At 42.5% G+C, this 14,731-nt stretch overlaps 1 long non-coding RNA gene across 1 annotated transcript; it reads left to right on the plus strand.

Moving 5' to 3' along the window:
- The first annotated feature begins 3,968 nt into the window (after positions 1–3,968).
- On the plus strand, positions 3,969–9,772 carry LOC138420894 (uncharacterized). The gene is made up of 2 exons (XR_011249356.1): positions 3,969–5,152; positions 9,517–9,772. It is a non-coding gene; the product is annotated as an uncharacterized lncRNA (long non-coding RNA).
- Positions 9,773–14,731: the final 4,959 nt, after the last annotated feature.

A 14,731-nucleotide genomic window follows, 5' to 3' on the forward strand; every position in this document is an offset into this window, starting at 1 on the left:
AGTGTACTCCTGTCAGTCCTCCTCTCCTCTAGGGGGAGAGCATGGAGCGCTGGCTCCTCCTGCCTTAGACATGCATCTGCTCAGCCTCTAAAGCAGTGCCGCAGTGTCACTGCTGAACAACTGTGACCGGAAGCCAAGCTTAATCAGACACCCATGTCTACCTTCTAGTAAGGGATGGAGTTTATCTATTAGTGAAAAGTTAATACATTTTTGGTCTTGCTTAAAGACCTTAGAACTCCTTTCACTTGCATTTATCAGTATCAACTCCATCAGCAACCTTCTTCCAAATCGCTATTCTCTCCTGCTATAAATTCTGGTCCAGGGAAGGTTGGAGGCAAACATATTAACTGTATATTCCCAATTTGTCTATCAGGACCTGACCTATAGTTTTGAGAATTCCCTGGTAGTTCAGAGGTTAGGACTCGGCACTTTAACAGCAATGGCCTGGGTTCCACCCCTGGTCGGGGAACTAAGATCCCAGAAGCCAAGCAACATGGCCAAAACAAACAAACAAACAAAAACCCAAAACAAAAGTGCAGTTTCTTGTTCATCTCTCTGTAATGAGGACAACTTTTCCCTTATTGACTATTTTTTTCCCACTAGTACCATAGGCTATCCAGTCTTCTATTAATTTCCATTTTTATTTGTAACTTCTAGCATTAGGCCTTTCCAGCGATCCTAAACATCCAAAATATTTAGCCTTCAGAGATCTCTGAAGGATGAGAAAAGATCTTAACTCAGTTCTACAAATATATCTCAAGTATCTGATCTATGATGGAAACAGGGGGCACTAGACACATGCAATGGCACCCCACCCCAGTACTCTTGCCTGGAGAATCCTGTGGACGGAGGAGCCTGGTGGGCTGCAGTCCATGGGGTCGCTGAGAGTCAGACACAACTGAGCGACTTCACTTTCACTTTTCACTTTCATGCATTGGAGAAGGAAATGGCAACCCACTCCATTGTTCTTGCCTGGAGAATCCCAGGGATGGGGGAGCCTGGTGGGCTGCTGTCTATGGGGTCGCAGAGTCAGACATAACTGAAGCGACTTAGCAGCAGCAGCAGCAGCAGCAGCAGCAGCAGACACATGGGGATAAATTAATCCTGGATGCTTTCTTTTTTTTCAGACAGACTTAAAATCTTTTTTTTACTTATTTGGTTGTATCATGCAGCATGCAGGACCTTAGTTCCATGACCAGGGATCAAACCTGCGCCCCCTGCAGTGGAAGCGAGTCTTAACTACTGAACCATTGGGGAATCCCCTTAGAGGCTTTCTTTAGGGATCTTCCGATTTGGTGGGCACAAAAGCACTTATTTATGGGGAGGTTTTCCTTAAAATGTCTTAGCTGTCTGGGTAAGAAAATGACACATAGAGGGTGAGGTGAGTTCACTCTTATTTTAAAAAAAAAGGGAAGGGGGGAAAAACAGTTTGATCTTCCCAAACATGCCATACCTTGCCAAGCTTATTCAAACTTTTGCTCGTGGGAAGGGACCTGCCTGAGGGCTGCCATAGTGGTCATCTGTGGTGTGGCCAGCCCAGCACGGCTCTTCTCTTGGGAACTGTCTCCTCTTTCCACGTGGCTACCCAGGGAACCGTTGTTCTTATACAATCCTACCCTCAGCCATAACTGGCCCCAGGTGTGGTTACCTGTTTGAAGATGGGTCAATAAAACCCTTTCTCATCATTTTTTCTTATTTGAATTGAAAAACAAGTCATTCTCTTAAAAAAAAATTTTTTTTTTTTTTTGCTTATTTATTTTTGGTTGCACTGGGTCCTTGTTGCTGTACAAAGGTTTTTCTCTAGTTATGAGCAGGGGCTACTCTCTAGTTGTGATGCACAGCTTCTCATTGCAGTGGCCTCCCTTGTGGAGCACAGGTTCTCGGCACTCAGGCTTCAGTATCTGCAGCATGTGGGCTCAGTAACTGTGGCTCGCGGGCTCTAGAACAAAGGCTCAGTGGTTGTGGCACATGGGCTTAGTTATTCCCCGGCATGTGGAATCTTTCCAGACCAGGGATTGAACCTGTGTCCCCTGCACTGGCAGGGGGATTCCTATTCACTGTGCCACCAGGAAATCCTAAGTCATTCTCTTTTGAATGACGAAAGTTATAGACATAAAGCTCAGGGAATGTTTCCAGCCATATTCCCCCATGAAAGGAAGGAAGGTGGATGCAGTGAAGAAAGAATAAATTAAAAGTTGAGACAAAAGCTATAGAGGCTCATGTTAGAATTTAAGAGCCTAGTTTCAGTTATTCTGGAGACATCCTTACTTATTTTTGCAAATTAGTTGTTCAGCCCTTTATTGAATTTTGTTATCCAATACAGTCTTCTTTATGTTTAATCTATTTCAAGTTGGATTTCTGTCACTTCCAAACAAAGAGATTCAAATAAAAAAATTGATATAAGGTGTGCAGTGAGGCCAACAGCAGACCCTAAAAACTGGAACTAGCCTTGTTGATACAGAGTGGGATGCAGTGAGAAATCCCTCCACTTTGAGCCTGGAAATGAGATGTCCTTGTTAGGTATTAATGAAGTAACTGGGAAAACTATTGCATGTTTTCTCTTAGAACTTAACCTCAACTTTCTCCATTGCCCTGTGGTTGCAACTTCAGAGGATTAAATTTTAAAAATGGTATTTGGCAACCTTGAGAAGGTGCTTTAAGAGGACAAGTGGGTCTTCCCTGGTGGCTCAGTGGTAAAGAATCTGCCTACCAGTTCGGGAGACATGGGTTCGGTTGACAAGGGTTCCGTCTTTGATCTGGGAAGATCCCACGTGCCTCGGAGCAAGTAAGCCTGTGAGGCACAGCTATTGAGCCTGTGCTCTGGAGCCCATGCTCCACAAGAGAAGCCATTGCAATGAGAAGCCTGTGCGCTGCAATGAAGATTAGCCCCTACTCACTGCAACTAGAGAAAGTCCGAGCAGCAACAAAGACCCAGCAGAGCCAAAAATAAATAAATGAAATTATTAAAAAGAGAGAGAGAGAAGACAAACAGATGAGGAACAGCAGGATGATTCTAACTCATAAGGAAGCCTCTGCCGTGGCCAGCAGTCTGAGGCTGCCACAGCAGGAGTCATGTGACCTGCAGATTGGCCTTACTCAAGTTTTCTGCCACACTCTAGAGTGAATGCATTTGACTAGGAAACAGTGATTGACAGATGAAATGGGAATATTTGGGAAGATCTAGAGGAATTGGGCTTCCTAGGTGGGGCTAGTGGTAAAGAACCCACCTGCCAGTGCAGGACACATAAGAGATGCAGGTTTGATCCCTGGACCAGGAAGATCCTCTGGAGAAAGACATGGCAACCCACTCCAGTATTCTTGCCTGGAGAATCCCATGGACAGAGGAGCCTGGTGGGCTACAGTTCATGGCATTGCAGAGTTGAACACAACTGAAGTGACTTAGCACGCAGAGGAATTAGAGAGGTGGGGATCCCCCAGTTCTTCTGGGCATCCGACCTGACAGTAGGAAAGAGTTCGCTTTTTTTTTTTTTTTCCACATCCAGCATCTGAAACCACTTTCTAAATTAGGGGAATTCCCCACCTAATAGATTCCAGATACTTAATCTTTGAACTTCCCTTGAAAACAAGATTGCATAGATAACCAATGGGAACTCAAACAGGGGCTCTGTAACAACCTAGAGGGGTGGGATGGGGAGGGAGATGGAGGGAAGTTCAAGAGGAAGGGACATATGTGTACCTATGGCTGATTCATGTTGATGTTTGACGGAAACCAACAAAATTCTGTAAAGCAATTCTCCTTCAATTAACAATAAATAAATAAAAACCGCATTGCAGATGCTTGACCTGTTCTCAGCCAGTCATGTGCATTGATCCTAGACTAAGCTAAGGAGTCTATAGCTAAGGAACTGAGGACTCAGCGACCATAAGAATCCTCTCCAGCGGAAATGGGGTTGCAGCAAGATCGAGTTCTAGGTGCAGTGGGGCCATTGCTGGTGTGGTTGCTCAGTGGGCAGGAGGGACTCATATTCCTCCTTCCTTTCTGTTTCCTGGAGTGTGATTTCTAGCTTCAAACGTTCTAAGATAGCTGCTGGAGTTCCAGTCATCACATTCACTTTCTAGGCAGCAAGAATGAGGAAGAAGGGACTTCCCTGGTGGTAGAGTGGTAAAAAAAATTTCACCTGTCATTACAGGGGCCGTGGGTTTGATCCCGGTCTGGGGAGAGTCCACATGCCATGGTGAAACTAAGCCAGTGTGCCCCAACTACTGAAGCTTGCATGCCGGGAGCCCATGCACGGCAATGGAGAGTGGCCCCCACTTGCAGCAACTAGAGGAAGCCCACTCACTAAGCAACAGAGACCAGCACAACCAAAAGTTAATTCATTGATAAAGAACAACACACCGAACAAAAAACCCCAAGAGCACTCTGTCAGCCACAGAAATACCAGACATCCCCCTGCCCAGGATTATGAGTGGCTGCTGTTCTTCAAAAAAAGAAAAATGAGGAAGAAGGGAAACAAAAAGTATATCTGTCAGTGAGATATCTCCCTATAAGGAACCTTCCAGAAGTTCCATGCAAAACTTCTGCTTACTTCTTTTCTGCCTGAACTCAGCCGTATGGTCACATCATACTGAGAATTTAGGAAAGGCATGATTTTAGCTATGTACATTAGTATTACAAATAAAATAGGGTCTTTATTGCTGAGAAGTAAGGATAGAATGGATATTAGGCAACTGTATTAGTTATCCACTGCTGCATAACAAATTACCCCAAACTTATTAGCTTAAAACAACGCACACTTACTAAGTCACAGTTCCTGTGGGTCAGGAATCTGGGCATGGTTTACTTGAGTCTTCAGCTTCAGAGCCGCCTCCAAGACTGCAATCTAGGTACCAGATTCGCGATCTCAAATGAAGGTTTGACTAAGGAATGATTTCTTCCAGGCTCACTCACACGGCTGTCACCAGGACCTGTTTCCTCCAGGGATGTTGGTCTGAGGGGCTGAGTCCTTACCCATGTTGGCCAGATGTTGGCCAGAGGCTGCCCTCCTTTCCTTGCCATATGGGCCTCTCCATCGGGCAAACATGTAAGAAGAGTCAGAGAAACGCCAGAAAGACTGAAGTCAGCCTTTTATAACCTACCCTTGGAAATGACATGCTGTCACTTCGGCCATTTCTCTTCCTAAGAAGCAAGGTACTGCTCACACGTCAGGAGTGGGGATTATCCAAGGGCCTGAGCATCAGGAGGCAGGGATCTCGAGGAGTCACATCCGAGGCCATCTGCCACAGCAGGCAGCGAGTGATCTCTGTTACAACCCCAGCTTACTGCTGAAGATAGCCAGAGACTATAGCACCCTCTCCCTGTCTAATGGGATCACTTGACTTGTTTGAAGACTATATAGACTTCCCTGTGGGGAATTATGTGTAAGAGGAAGCTAAGTCTCCTCATGCCTCATCCCACTGACTTAACTGTCTCCACACTCATGATCAGAATCAGATCCGACATGCATCAGAGTCACATATGAGGTCAAATTCAAATTTAGTGGGAAGAAGTCCTTCCCACTAAAAGAATTTAAAGATTTTTCAAATGTATATCAATAAAATCTGGCAAGTATATGTGAGAATGGATTCTGAGAGTACAGGGCTAAGAGTGAGGAACCTAATTTAAAATCAGGCTGAACTGACCAATGTGAGTGCACTTATATCCAGAGAGCCTGGATTCCGTGTGCTGATTATAACAGCTGGGAGCTCTAATTGCTTTTTTTCTTTTTTAAAGACGAGTTTATCTTTTCTTAGAGTCTAATATCTTATTATATCACCTATCCACCCACCTATCCATTCTTCTATCCATCTGTCAATCTGTTGCATTTTTCTGATATATTCACAATAAGTTGCGGACATTCGTACACTTGGCCCCTAACACTTTAGTACGCGTATCATTACGTAGAGAAAATATTGTTAATTTTTCTGGTAAAATTTTCCTACCTAATGAAATGCATAAAGCTAAGTGTGCCATTCAATGAGTTTGACACATGCATCCATCTGTGTAACCCAACCCCTTAGCATCATCATAGAAAACTCCTTCATGCCTCTTTCCAATCAATCCCAAGCCCACTCCCTCAGAGGTGGCCACTCTTCTCATACTTTCCCACTACAGATTAATGTTGCCTGTTCTTGAACTCCTCTGAGTACTCTGTAAATCTTCTACTCAGCATAGTATTTTTGAGATTCATCCATGTTGTGTGTATTGATAGTTCATTGCTGAGTAGTATCTCACTGAATGACTGTTCCTGTGTAAGTAGAATTCTCAGATGTCTCCCAAGATTCCTGCCTCCTGGTACAATCTCTAGTATGGTGAAGATGATGGGATAGCACCCCCACGATTAGGTTGTCAGAGAGCACATTTGAGTTTTTTTTTTACATTTGACTTTTTTTTAAAAAAAGCTATTATTTATTTTTGACTGCACTCGGTCTTTGTTGCTTTGTGTGGGCATTTCTCTAGTTGCAGTAGGCCGGGGCTCCTCTCTAGTTACCGTGAGTGGGCTTCTCACTGTGGTGGCCTCTCTTGTACAGCGCGGGCTGTAGAGAGCCAGGGGTTCAGTAGTTGTGGCGGGCAGGCTTAGTTGCCCCACGGCATGTGGAATGTTACAGGACCAGGGATCGACCCTGCGTCCCCTGCATTGGTAGGCAGATTCTTTCCCCCTGGACCTCAGGGATGGCCTACTTTTCTTCTTTTTTTAATATTTACATTTAGCTGTTTGGCTGTGTCAGGTCTTAGCCGTGGCGCGGGGATCTCTGGTTCCGGCGCGGACTCTGGTTGTGGCGCACGGGCTGCAGATTCGCAGCCTCACTGGATGCAGCACTTGGGCTTAGTCGTTTCACAGCAGGTGGGATCTTAGTTCCCCGATCAGGGGTCCAACGCGTATCGCCAGCATTGCCCCGTGGATTCTTAACCACGGGGCCAGCAGAGAAGTCCCAGCACACTTAACTTTTAAAAAGGGGATTATATGGGTGGATCTGACCTAATGACATGAACCTTTTACAGTGGGTCCAGAAGTCTTAAGCAGTGAAGTCAGAGAAATCTGAAGCATGAGAGACCCTTAACAGGAAGAAGATTTTTCACTGATGGATGGAGGGACCACTTAGCAAAGGATGTGAGTGATCTCTAGGGGTTGAGAGTGATTTCCAGCTGACAGCCAGGAAGAAAGCAGGACCTCAGTCCTTCAGTCGCAACAATCTGAATTCCAGTAAGAACCTGAATAATCTTGAGACTGGATTCTTCCTCAGAGCCCCCCGAAAAGAATGCAACTCAGCTGACACCCTGAGATCCAAAGCCGATGATAGTCCAGCCACATTCTGGCAAATGAGAACTGTGCCAGACTTTGAAATACAGACTGGTGAGCTGAAATGAATGTTGTTTTGAGCTGCTAAGTGGTGGGGTTATTTGTTACACAGCAGCAGCCAACTCATACTGCAGTGTGTTTAGCCATTCTCTTTTGATGGACATATAGGTTATTTCTAGTTTGGGACTATTATCAATCATGTTGCTATGAATATTTATGTTACAGTTTTTTTTGGTGGATCTATTTTTTCATTCCTCTTGGAATGGAAATGTTGAGTCATAGGATAGATGTATATTTAGTTTTCTAAGAAACTGCCAGAGCTTTTCCTAAAGGAGTGCCATTTTATACTTTTACTGATAGTGCATGAGAATCCTAGTTGCTCCACATACTCTTGAAAGTCAGATAGTCTTAGTCTTTTTTTTTTTTTTTTTAATATTTCCCATCCTGGTGGATGTATAGTGGATTTAATTGTGGTGTTTTTTTCTTTTTAAGTTGGTTGACTGACACCTGGTCAGTCACTGATGAAGTCAGTGAAGTCAGTCAGTGAAGTCAGTAACTTCACTGATGAAGTTAATGAAATTGAGAATCCTTTGATATAATGAAGAAGAAAGAATTCAAACACTTTGGGAGATGGGAATGTTGGTTTATAAACCTCTCGTTCTAGGTTTATAAGTTATCTACCCCTAATTCCATCCCCTGGAGGGCCCAGATGACATTCTCTTCACCAAGGTATTGAGAAATACATTTATGAGAGAGTGATGGCATCTTTGGAAAGTACTGTAGCAACTGGTTCTGCAGGCCTGATGGTCGAGGGAGACACTACATGTAGGGCCAAAGAATATGGTCAGTTCACTAATATTCTGATATGTAAAACCAAAAGCCCTGAGGAACTGGTGAACAGAGGGCAGCTTAAGACAAGATGGAGAGTTATGATCTCTCACCCAGTTTCCAGGCCTGGGTTAGTTCACAGCCTTGAATGAAGTGAAAGCAAGCACGCTTCATTTCAGTTCAGTTCAGTTCAGTCGCTCAGTCGTGTCTGACTCTTTGCAGCCCCATGAATTGCAGCACGCCAGGGTTCCCTGTCCATCACCATCTCCTGGAGTTCACTCAGACTCACGTCCATCGAGTCAGTGATGCCACCCAGCCATCTCATCCTCTGTCGTCCCCTTTTCCTCCTGCCCCCAATCCCTCCCAGCATCAGGGTCTTTTCCAATGAGTCAACTCTTAGCATGAGGTGGCCAAAGTACTGGAGTTTCAGCTTTAGCATCATTCCCTCCAAAGAACACCCAGGACTGATTTCCTTTAGAATGGACTGGTTGGATCTCCTTGCAGTCCAAGGGACTCTCAAGAGTCTTCTCCAACACTGCAGTTCAAAAGCATCAATTCTTCACAGTCCAACTCTCACATTCACAGTCCAACTCTCACATCCATACATGACCACTGGAAAAACCATAGCCTTGACTAGATGGACCTGTGTTGGCAAAGTAATGTCTCTGCTTTTGAATATGCTATCTAGGTTGGTCATAACTTTCGAAGGAGTAAGCATCTTTTAATTTCATGGCTGCAATCACCATCTGCGGTGATTTTGGAGCCCCCCAAAATAAAGTCTGACACTGTTTCCACTCTTTCCCCATCTGTATAAATATCTGTCTATATATTCCTGTAGATTTCCCTAGTGGGACCTGTAGTCATTTCTCAGGGTAAATTATGGGTTGAACTATGTCTCTCAAAAAGATATATTGTGGGACTTCCCTGGTGGTCCAGCAGTAAAGAATCTGCCTTGCAATACAGGGGACTTGGGTTCAATTCCTGGTTGGGGAACTAAGAACACACATTCTGTGGAGGGACTAAGCCCACCCGTGTGCTGCAACTGCTGAGCCTGTGCACCACACCTGAAGAGTCTGTGTGCTTCATCAAACGATCCCACTGTACTCAAGGATGATCCTGCCTGCTGCAACTAAGACGTGATGCAGCCAAATAAATAAATAAAAATTAAAAAAAATCAAAGACAATTCAGTAAAATATAGTTTTCCTTAAAAACACACACACACACACACACATACACACCACAAAAAGGTATGTTGAAGTCTTCACCCAGGTACCTTCAGAATAGGTGACTTTATTTGGAAATGTGTTCTTTCCAGATGTAATCAAGTTAAGATGAGGTCGTATAGAATTAGTGTGGGCCCTGATTCAATGACTGATGTCCTTATAGGAAGAGGACATCTGCAGGACTGATGTCCTTATAGAGACACACAGAGAGGACACCACGTGAAGATGGAGGCAGAGGTTGGAGCAATGCTACTGGGAGCCCAGGAACACCAAGGACTGCTGGTGACCCCGGAAGCTAGGAGAGAGGCACGGAATAGGCGCCCCTCAGAGCCTCGGGAGGAGCCAGCCTGCCGACACTTCGACTTCGGACTTCTGTTCTCCAGAACTGTGAGAGAATAAATTTCTGTTGTTTTAAGTCACTCAGCTTGTGCTACTTTGTGAGGGCAGCCTTAGGAAGTGAATAGGAAAACTGTGACACTGGGTCTGTTGACGCTGGCTGTAATGCTAATTGGGACAGTAGTTGGCACCCTGGCCGACCAGTCAGAGTGGAGACAAGTGGTAAACTGCCTTGATTCTCATTTGCTTCACCATATGTTCAGTCTATGAACCCCTTAAACCCCATGATTTCTCTAGTTTCAGAGTGTATAGACTAGAGACAGCAGTTGGTAGACTATGTCTTTCTAGTCCACGGAATAGGGCTATTTTTTTTTTTTTTAATATGGCTATTATGGTTGAAGGGGCTGGCAGACTTCCCTGATGGTCCAGTGCTTAAGAATCTGCCTTGCAATGCAGGAGATGTGAGCTCCATCCTTCGTCAGAGATCTAAGATCTTACATGCCATGCAGCAACTAAGTCTACACACTGAACTTACTGAGCCCTTAGAGAGTCCTCACACCACCACAAAAATTCCATGTACCACAACTAAGACCTTAGGCAGCCAAACAAATAAATATTAAAAAGAAAGTCTTACTATCAAAATTATAAACAAAAAGTAATGATACATTGTTGGGGGAAATGCAAGACTTTGCAACCATCCAAGACCTGAAAATTCATCAGTGGTGATTCCTGTTACTCACCTAATTCCTACTTAACTCACCTGACAGTGGATTATTGAAATGTTAAGACAGGTGATGACTCCAATTGTACTGCTGTCCCAGGTATGATTTCCTTACTAGAGCAAAGAGCCTAGCAATAGAGCCTCTGTCACCTATAAACAAGTTATTAACTTGTAAATGATTTTCCTCTATTTCAATAAGCTAAGAAGGCCAAGAGTAGTTTCAACCTGGCAAGGGCAGAAGTATATCTTCACCATTTTGCTTCAGGACCACCTTAACTTTGCCTCTGGGCCACAGTTCAGTCCACAGAGACTTTGATTACCTTAGCATGCCATAAGACATTGCACCAGTCCACTATGATTATGATAAAATGCAGACAAAATCTAAGCAGCAGGAAGCACTGGGCACCCTGCATGTCTTAGTGAGTTGGTGCGTCAGTGTTTGGGATTTTAGTCACTCTGGTACATGTGTAGTGGTAACTCGTGGTTTTACTTTGTAATTCTCTAGTAACACGATGTTGAACAATTTTTTCATGTGTTTGATATTTGATACATCATCTTTGGTAAGATGTCTGTTCAGATCTTTTGCTTATTTTAAAATGAGGCTTTTAAAAATTGTTGAGTATTAAGGGTTCTTTCAGAGAAGGCAATGGCACCCCACTCCAGTACTCTTGCCTGGAAAATCCCATGGACAGAGGAGCCTGGTGGGCTGCAGTCCACGGGGTCGCTGGGAGTCAGACACTACTGAGCGACTTCACTTTGACTTTTCACTTTCATGCATTGGAGAAGGAGGTGGCAACTCACTCCAGTGTTCTTGCCTGGAGAATCTCAGGGACGGGGGAGCCTGGTGGGCTGCCGTCTATGGGGTCACACAGGGTCAGACACGACTGAAGCGACTTAGCAGCAGCAGCAGCAAGGGTTATTTGCATATTTTAAATACCAGTCAGATACGTGTTTTCCAAATATTTTCTCCCAGGCTGTAGCTTGTTCTTCCATTCTTTTGCAGAGCAGAAGTTTCTAATTTTAATGAAGTCTTTTCTTTCATAGATTGTGCGTTTGGTGTTATATCTAAAAAGTCATTTGAGAGCTCCCTGGTGGCTCAGTGGTAAGGACTCAGCACTTTCACTCAGGGGCCCAGGTTCAATCCCTGGTTGGGGAACTAAGATCCTGAAAGTGGAACAGAATGGCCAAAATCAATCAAACAAACAAAAACAGTCATTGCCAAACTCAAGATCACCTCAGTTTTCTCCTATGTTATCTTCTATGAGTTATATAGTTTTGTATTTTACACTTAGGTCTGTGACCGACTGACATGTATATTCTTAATAATTATTTCATAAAAAATGAAACAAAGAAAAAAATTTTAATAAAATTAAAAGTACAGAATTAGAAATCAATCAAGACACAATGAAAAACTTCTCTTTTCTCCCCACTTCTAGTCTCAGAACTCAGAACCCACTCTAAATCATTTTAGCTGTGTCTTTTGGTATTGATCTCCATACATTTAGATAAGTAACAATTTTAGCTAACATTTACAATGGGTCAGGCTGGATCCTAAGTGCTTTGCATGCACTGTCTAATCCTTATAATCACCTTATATGGTCGGCACTATTTCTATTCCTATTTTAGAGATGAGAAAAATTGAGTCACAGAGGGATTCGGTAATTACATAAAGTCACATGGTTAGCAAATGTCAGAGCTGGGATTTACTCTCAGACGGTGTGTTCTCCCAGGATAATGTTTACTCTGTGATGTCTTGATTGACTGATTTTAGACTACTGGCTTCCTACTATGAATAATTATAACTCATACCACCCAAGGCCCCAGTGTGTCTCTAATATCCCAATATGCGATATTTCATGGAATCTAAGACACCATTGACTGTAAGTTACACCTTTATATACCACTAAAAAGAAAAAGAATAACCAAAATAACCACAATGTTTTCTTACCCCTTAGAATTTTTGTATTTATTGAAAGAGATCTTTTACATTTTAGATGTATAATTTACTATTTAGTTTGGTGCTTGTGAGCAATAAAAAGAAAAATATAAGCAAATAAATTGATTCAAGTATTTCTAACACTTCTTTATGTCAGAGTCCCATTTTTCGAATTATTTTTTGCTTTAAATATGTCAGTGCCCACATTTAATTAATTTAACACAATGTTATACTCTGAAACTTCAAGAGTATTGGTGATATAGGATTTTTAAGGAGAGGGATCTACAATCATCAGTAATTTTCTTCCAAACCATTGATATTTTCTTCTGCAAGTTCTGATATTGGCGCTTTCTTGATTTTTCCAGAAAGTATAAATGAAAACTCGGACTTACATTCTTTCCTCAGATAATACTGACGTGCTGGGTGGACTGAAATCTCCAGGAATGGCAGCTATCCAGTCATGCCACTGGAAACAGCTATCATGTTTGCACATGGCAATAACATCTATGTCACAGCCATTCCCTGGCTGGTAGTGGTTTTGAAGGATCTGGACTTCAGATTTTCAGATTCCAGTTTTTATAACATATGTGTCTTGAAGTACATGAAAAACTGTAGTTGAAAAAAAAATGCATTTGCACGCAAATTTTAGTTATGTCATTTGGTTGGACTTTTTGTCTGTCATGTATGCATAAAATATGTACCATGATTAAATTAATTTCCCTGTATGAATTTTTGCTTTTCCAAGAAGTAATAATTGCCTACTTAAAAAATATATTTTTTAATTTATTCGGCTGTTCTGGGTGTTAGTTGCAGCATGCGGGACCTCGATCTTCATTACAGCATGCAGGATCCTAGCTGCTGCATGTGAACTCTTGGTTGGGCATGCAGGATCTAAAAGGATGGAACCTGGGCCCCCTGCCCTGGGAGTATAAAGTCTTAGCCACTGAATCATCAGGGAAGTCCCAATAATAACCTGTTTTTCATTTGCTTAGCTTCCTAAGCCTCTATAGTAATCACTCTCCTAAGAAACTGTAAAATTCTTGGAGCTCCTCTTTTCCACACAGACATGTCAAGTCTTCTATCAGTCCCATTATTACTATTATTTCCTGGAGAGATCTCTCCTGGAGCTTTCTGGGGCAGACTGGATTACTGTTCCCAGTCCCTCACTTCCTTCCAGTTAGAGAATTATACACCTCTGCTTTTGCCATGTGACTTTGCAGTATCTTTCTCAAAGTAGGAGGAATATATTTTCCTGTCCCATTGATGTTGAGCTTGGCCCTGTGACTTGTTTTAGCTCACAAATTTTAATAGACATGAGGGGAACAGAGAAGTTCAATGTGCTTGTGTAATCTGGCTTGCTCCTTGAGTTTCCGCAAACCACCATGAAAAGGACATGGTTTGGATAGCTTTTGGTTCAAGAACGCGAAAACGTGGGGAGAAGATTTGAACCTAAACCTCAATCTAGAGGTAATCCCACCTGAGCACAGCTGTATTGATTGAACCCTAGCCAACATGCAGAGCCATGAACATGAAAAATATTGTTGCAAGCCCCTGAGGTTTAATTACACAGAAAAAGCTGACTAATATACCTTCTGTCCTCCTGCATGAATCTGGACTAGCTGTTGTTCTATAGAGCTTTGTCCTGCAATATGCCTTTGTGTATCTATTGGGCCAGATCCCCTGCTTTTTGAATTCTGTGACTTTCTTTATCTTATTTCCTTGTTTTAATGGAGCACTTCCTCAAGTAGCTTCCTGAGAATGGGTGCAAAGTAGGAATATTTTTTGCGACCATATCTGAACATGTTTACTGGACCATTACATTTGATTAATAATTTGGCTAGGTTTGTATTTCTAGGTTGAAAATAATTTTCTCTCATAATTTCACCGCTGTCTTTTAGCTTCCTACATTGCTTTTGAGGGATGTTGATATGGTTCCTTACTCTTTGTATGTGAATTTATTTTTCTTTTGGAATCTTTTAGAATCTTCATGTCCTGAGGGTTTTGATATTTCATGGTGATATGCCTGTGTAAGAATCTGTTTTCAACCATTGGTCATTTGGTGGGTCCTTTCAGCCTAAAAACTCATGTCCTTTAGTGATGGGCAGTTTCTTGTGCTATTTATTTGATAATATTCTCTGCCTCACTTAATCTCTGCTTTCTTTTTAAAACTCTTATTAGATGGATGTTGGGCATTCTTAATTGCTTTTTCTAACTTTATATGTCCTGTCACATTTTCCATTCCTTTTTGTTTTACTTCTTGGGAGATTTTCTCGTTTATCTTCCAATTATTTTATGGATTAAAAAAATTAAAATTCCAGAAGTTATTCTCTTCTGTTATTACTTTTAAAAGAAGAATCTTGTTTTCATTTCATGGCTATATTCTCT

This window comes from Ovis canadensis, chromosome 15 (genome assembly GCF_042477335.2).
Source record: "Ovis canadensis isolate MfBH-ARS-UI-01 breed Bighorn chromosome 15, ARS-UI_OviCan_v2, whole genome shotgun sequence".
Taxonomy (NCBI): domain Eukaryota; kingdom Metazoa; phylum Chordata; class Mammalia; order Artiodactyla; family Bovidae; genus Ovis; species Ovis canadensis.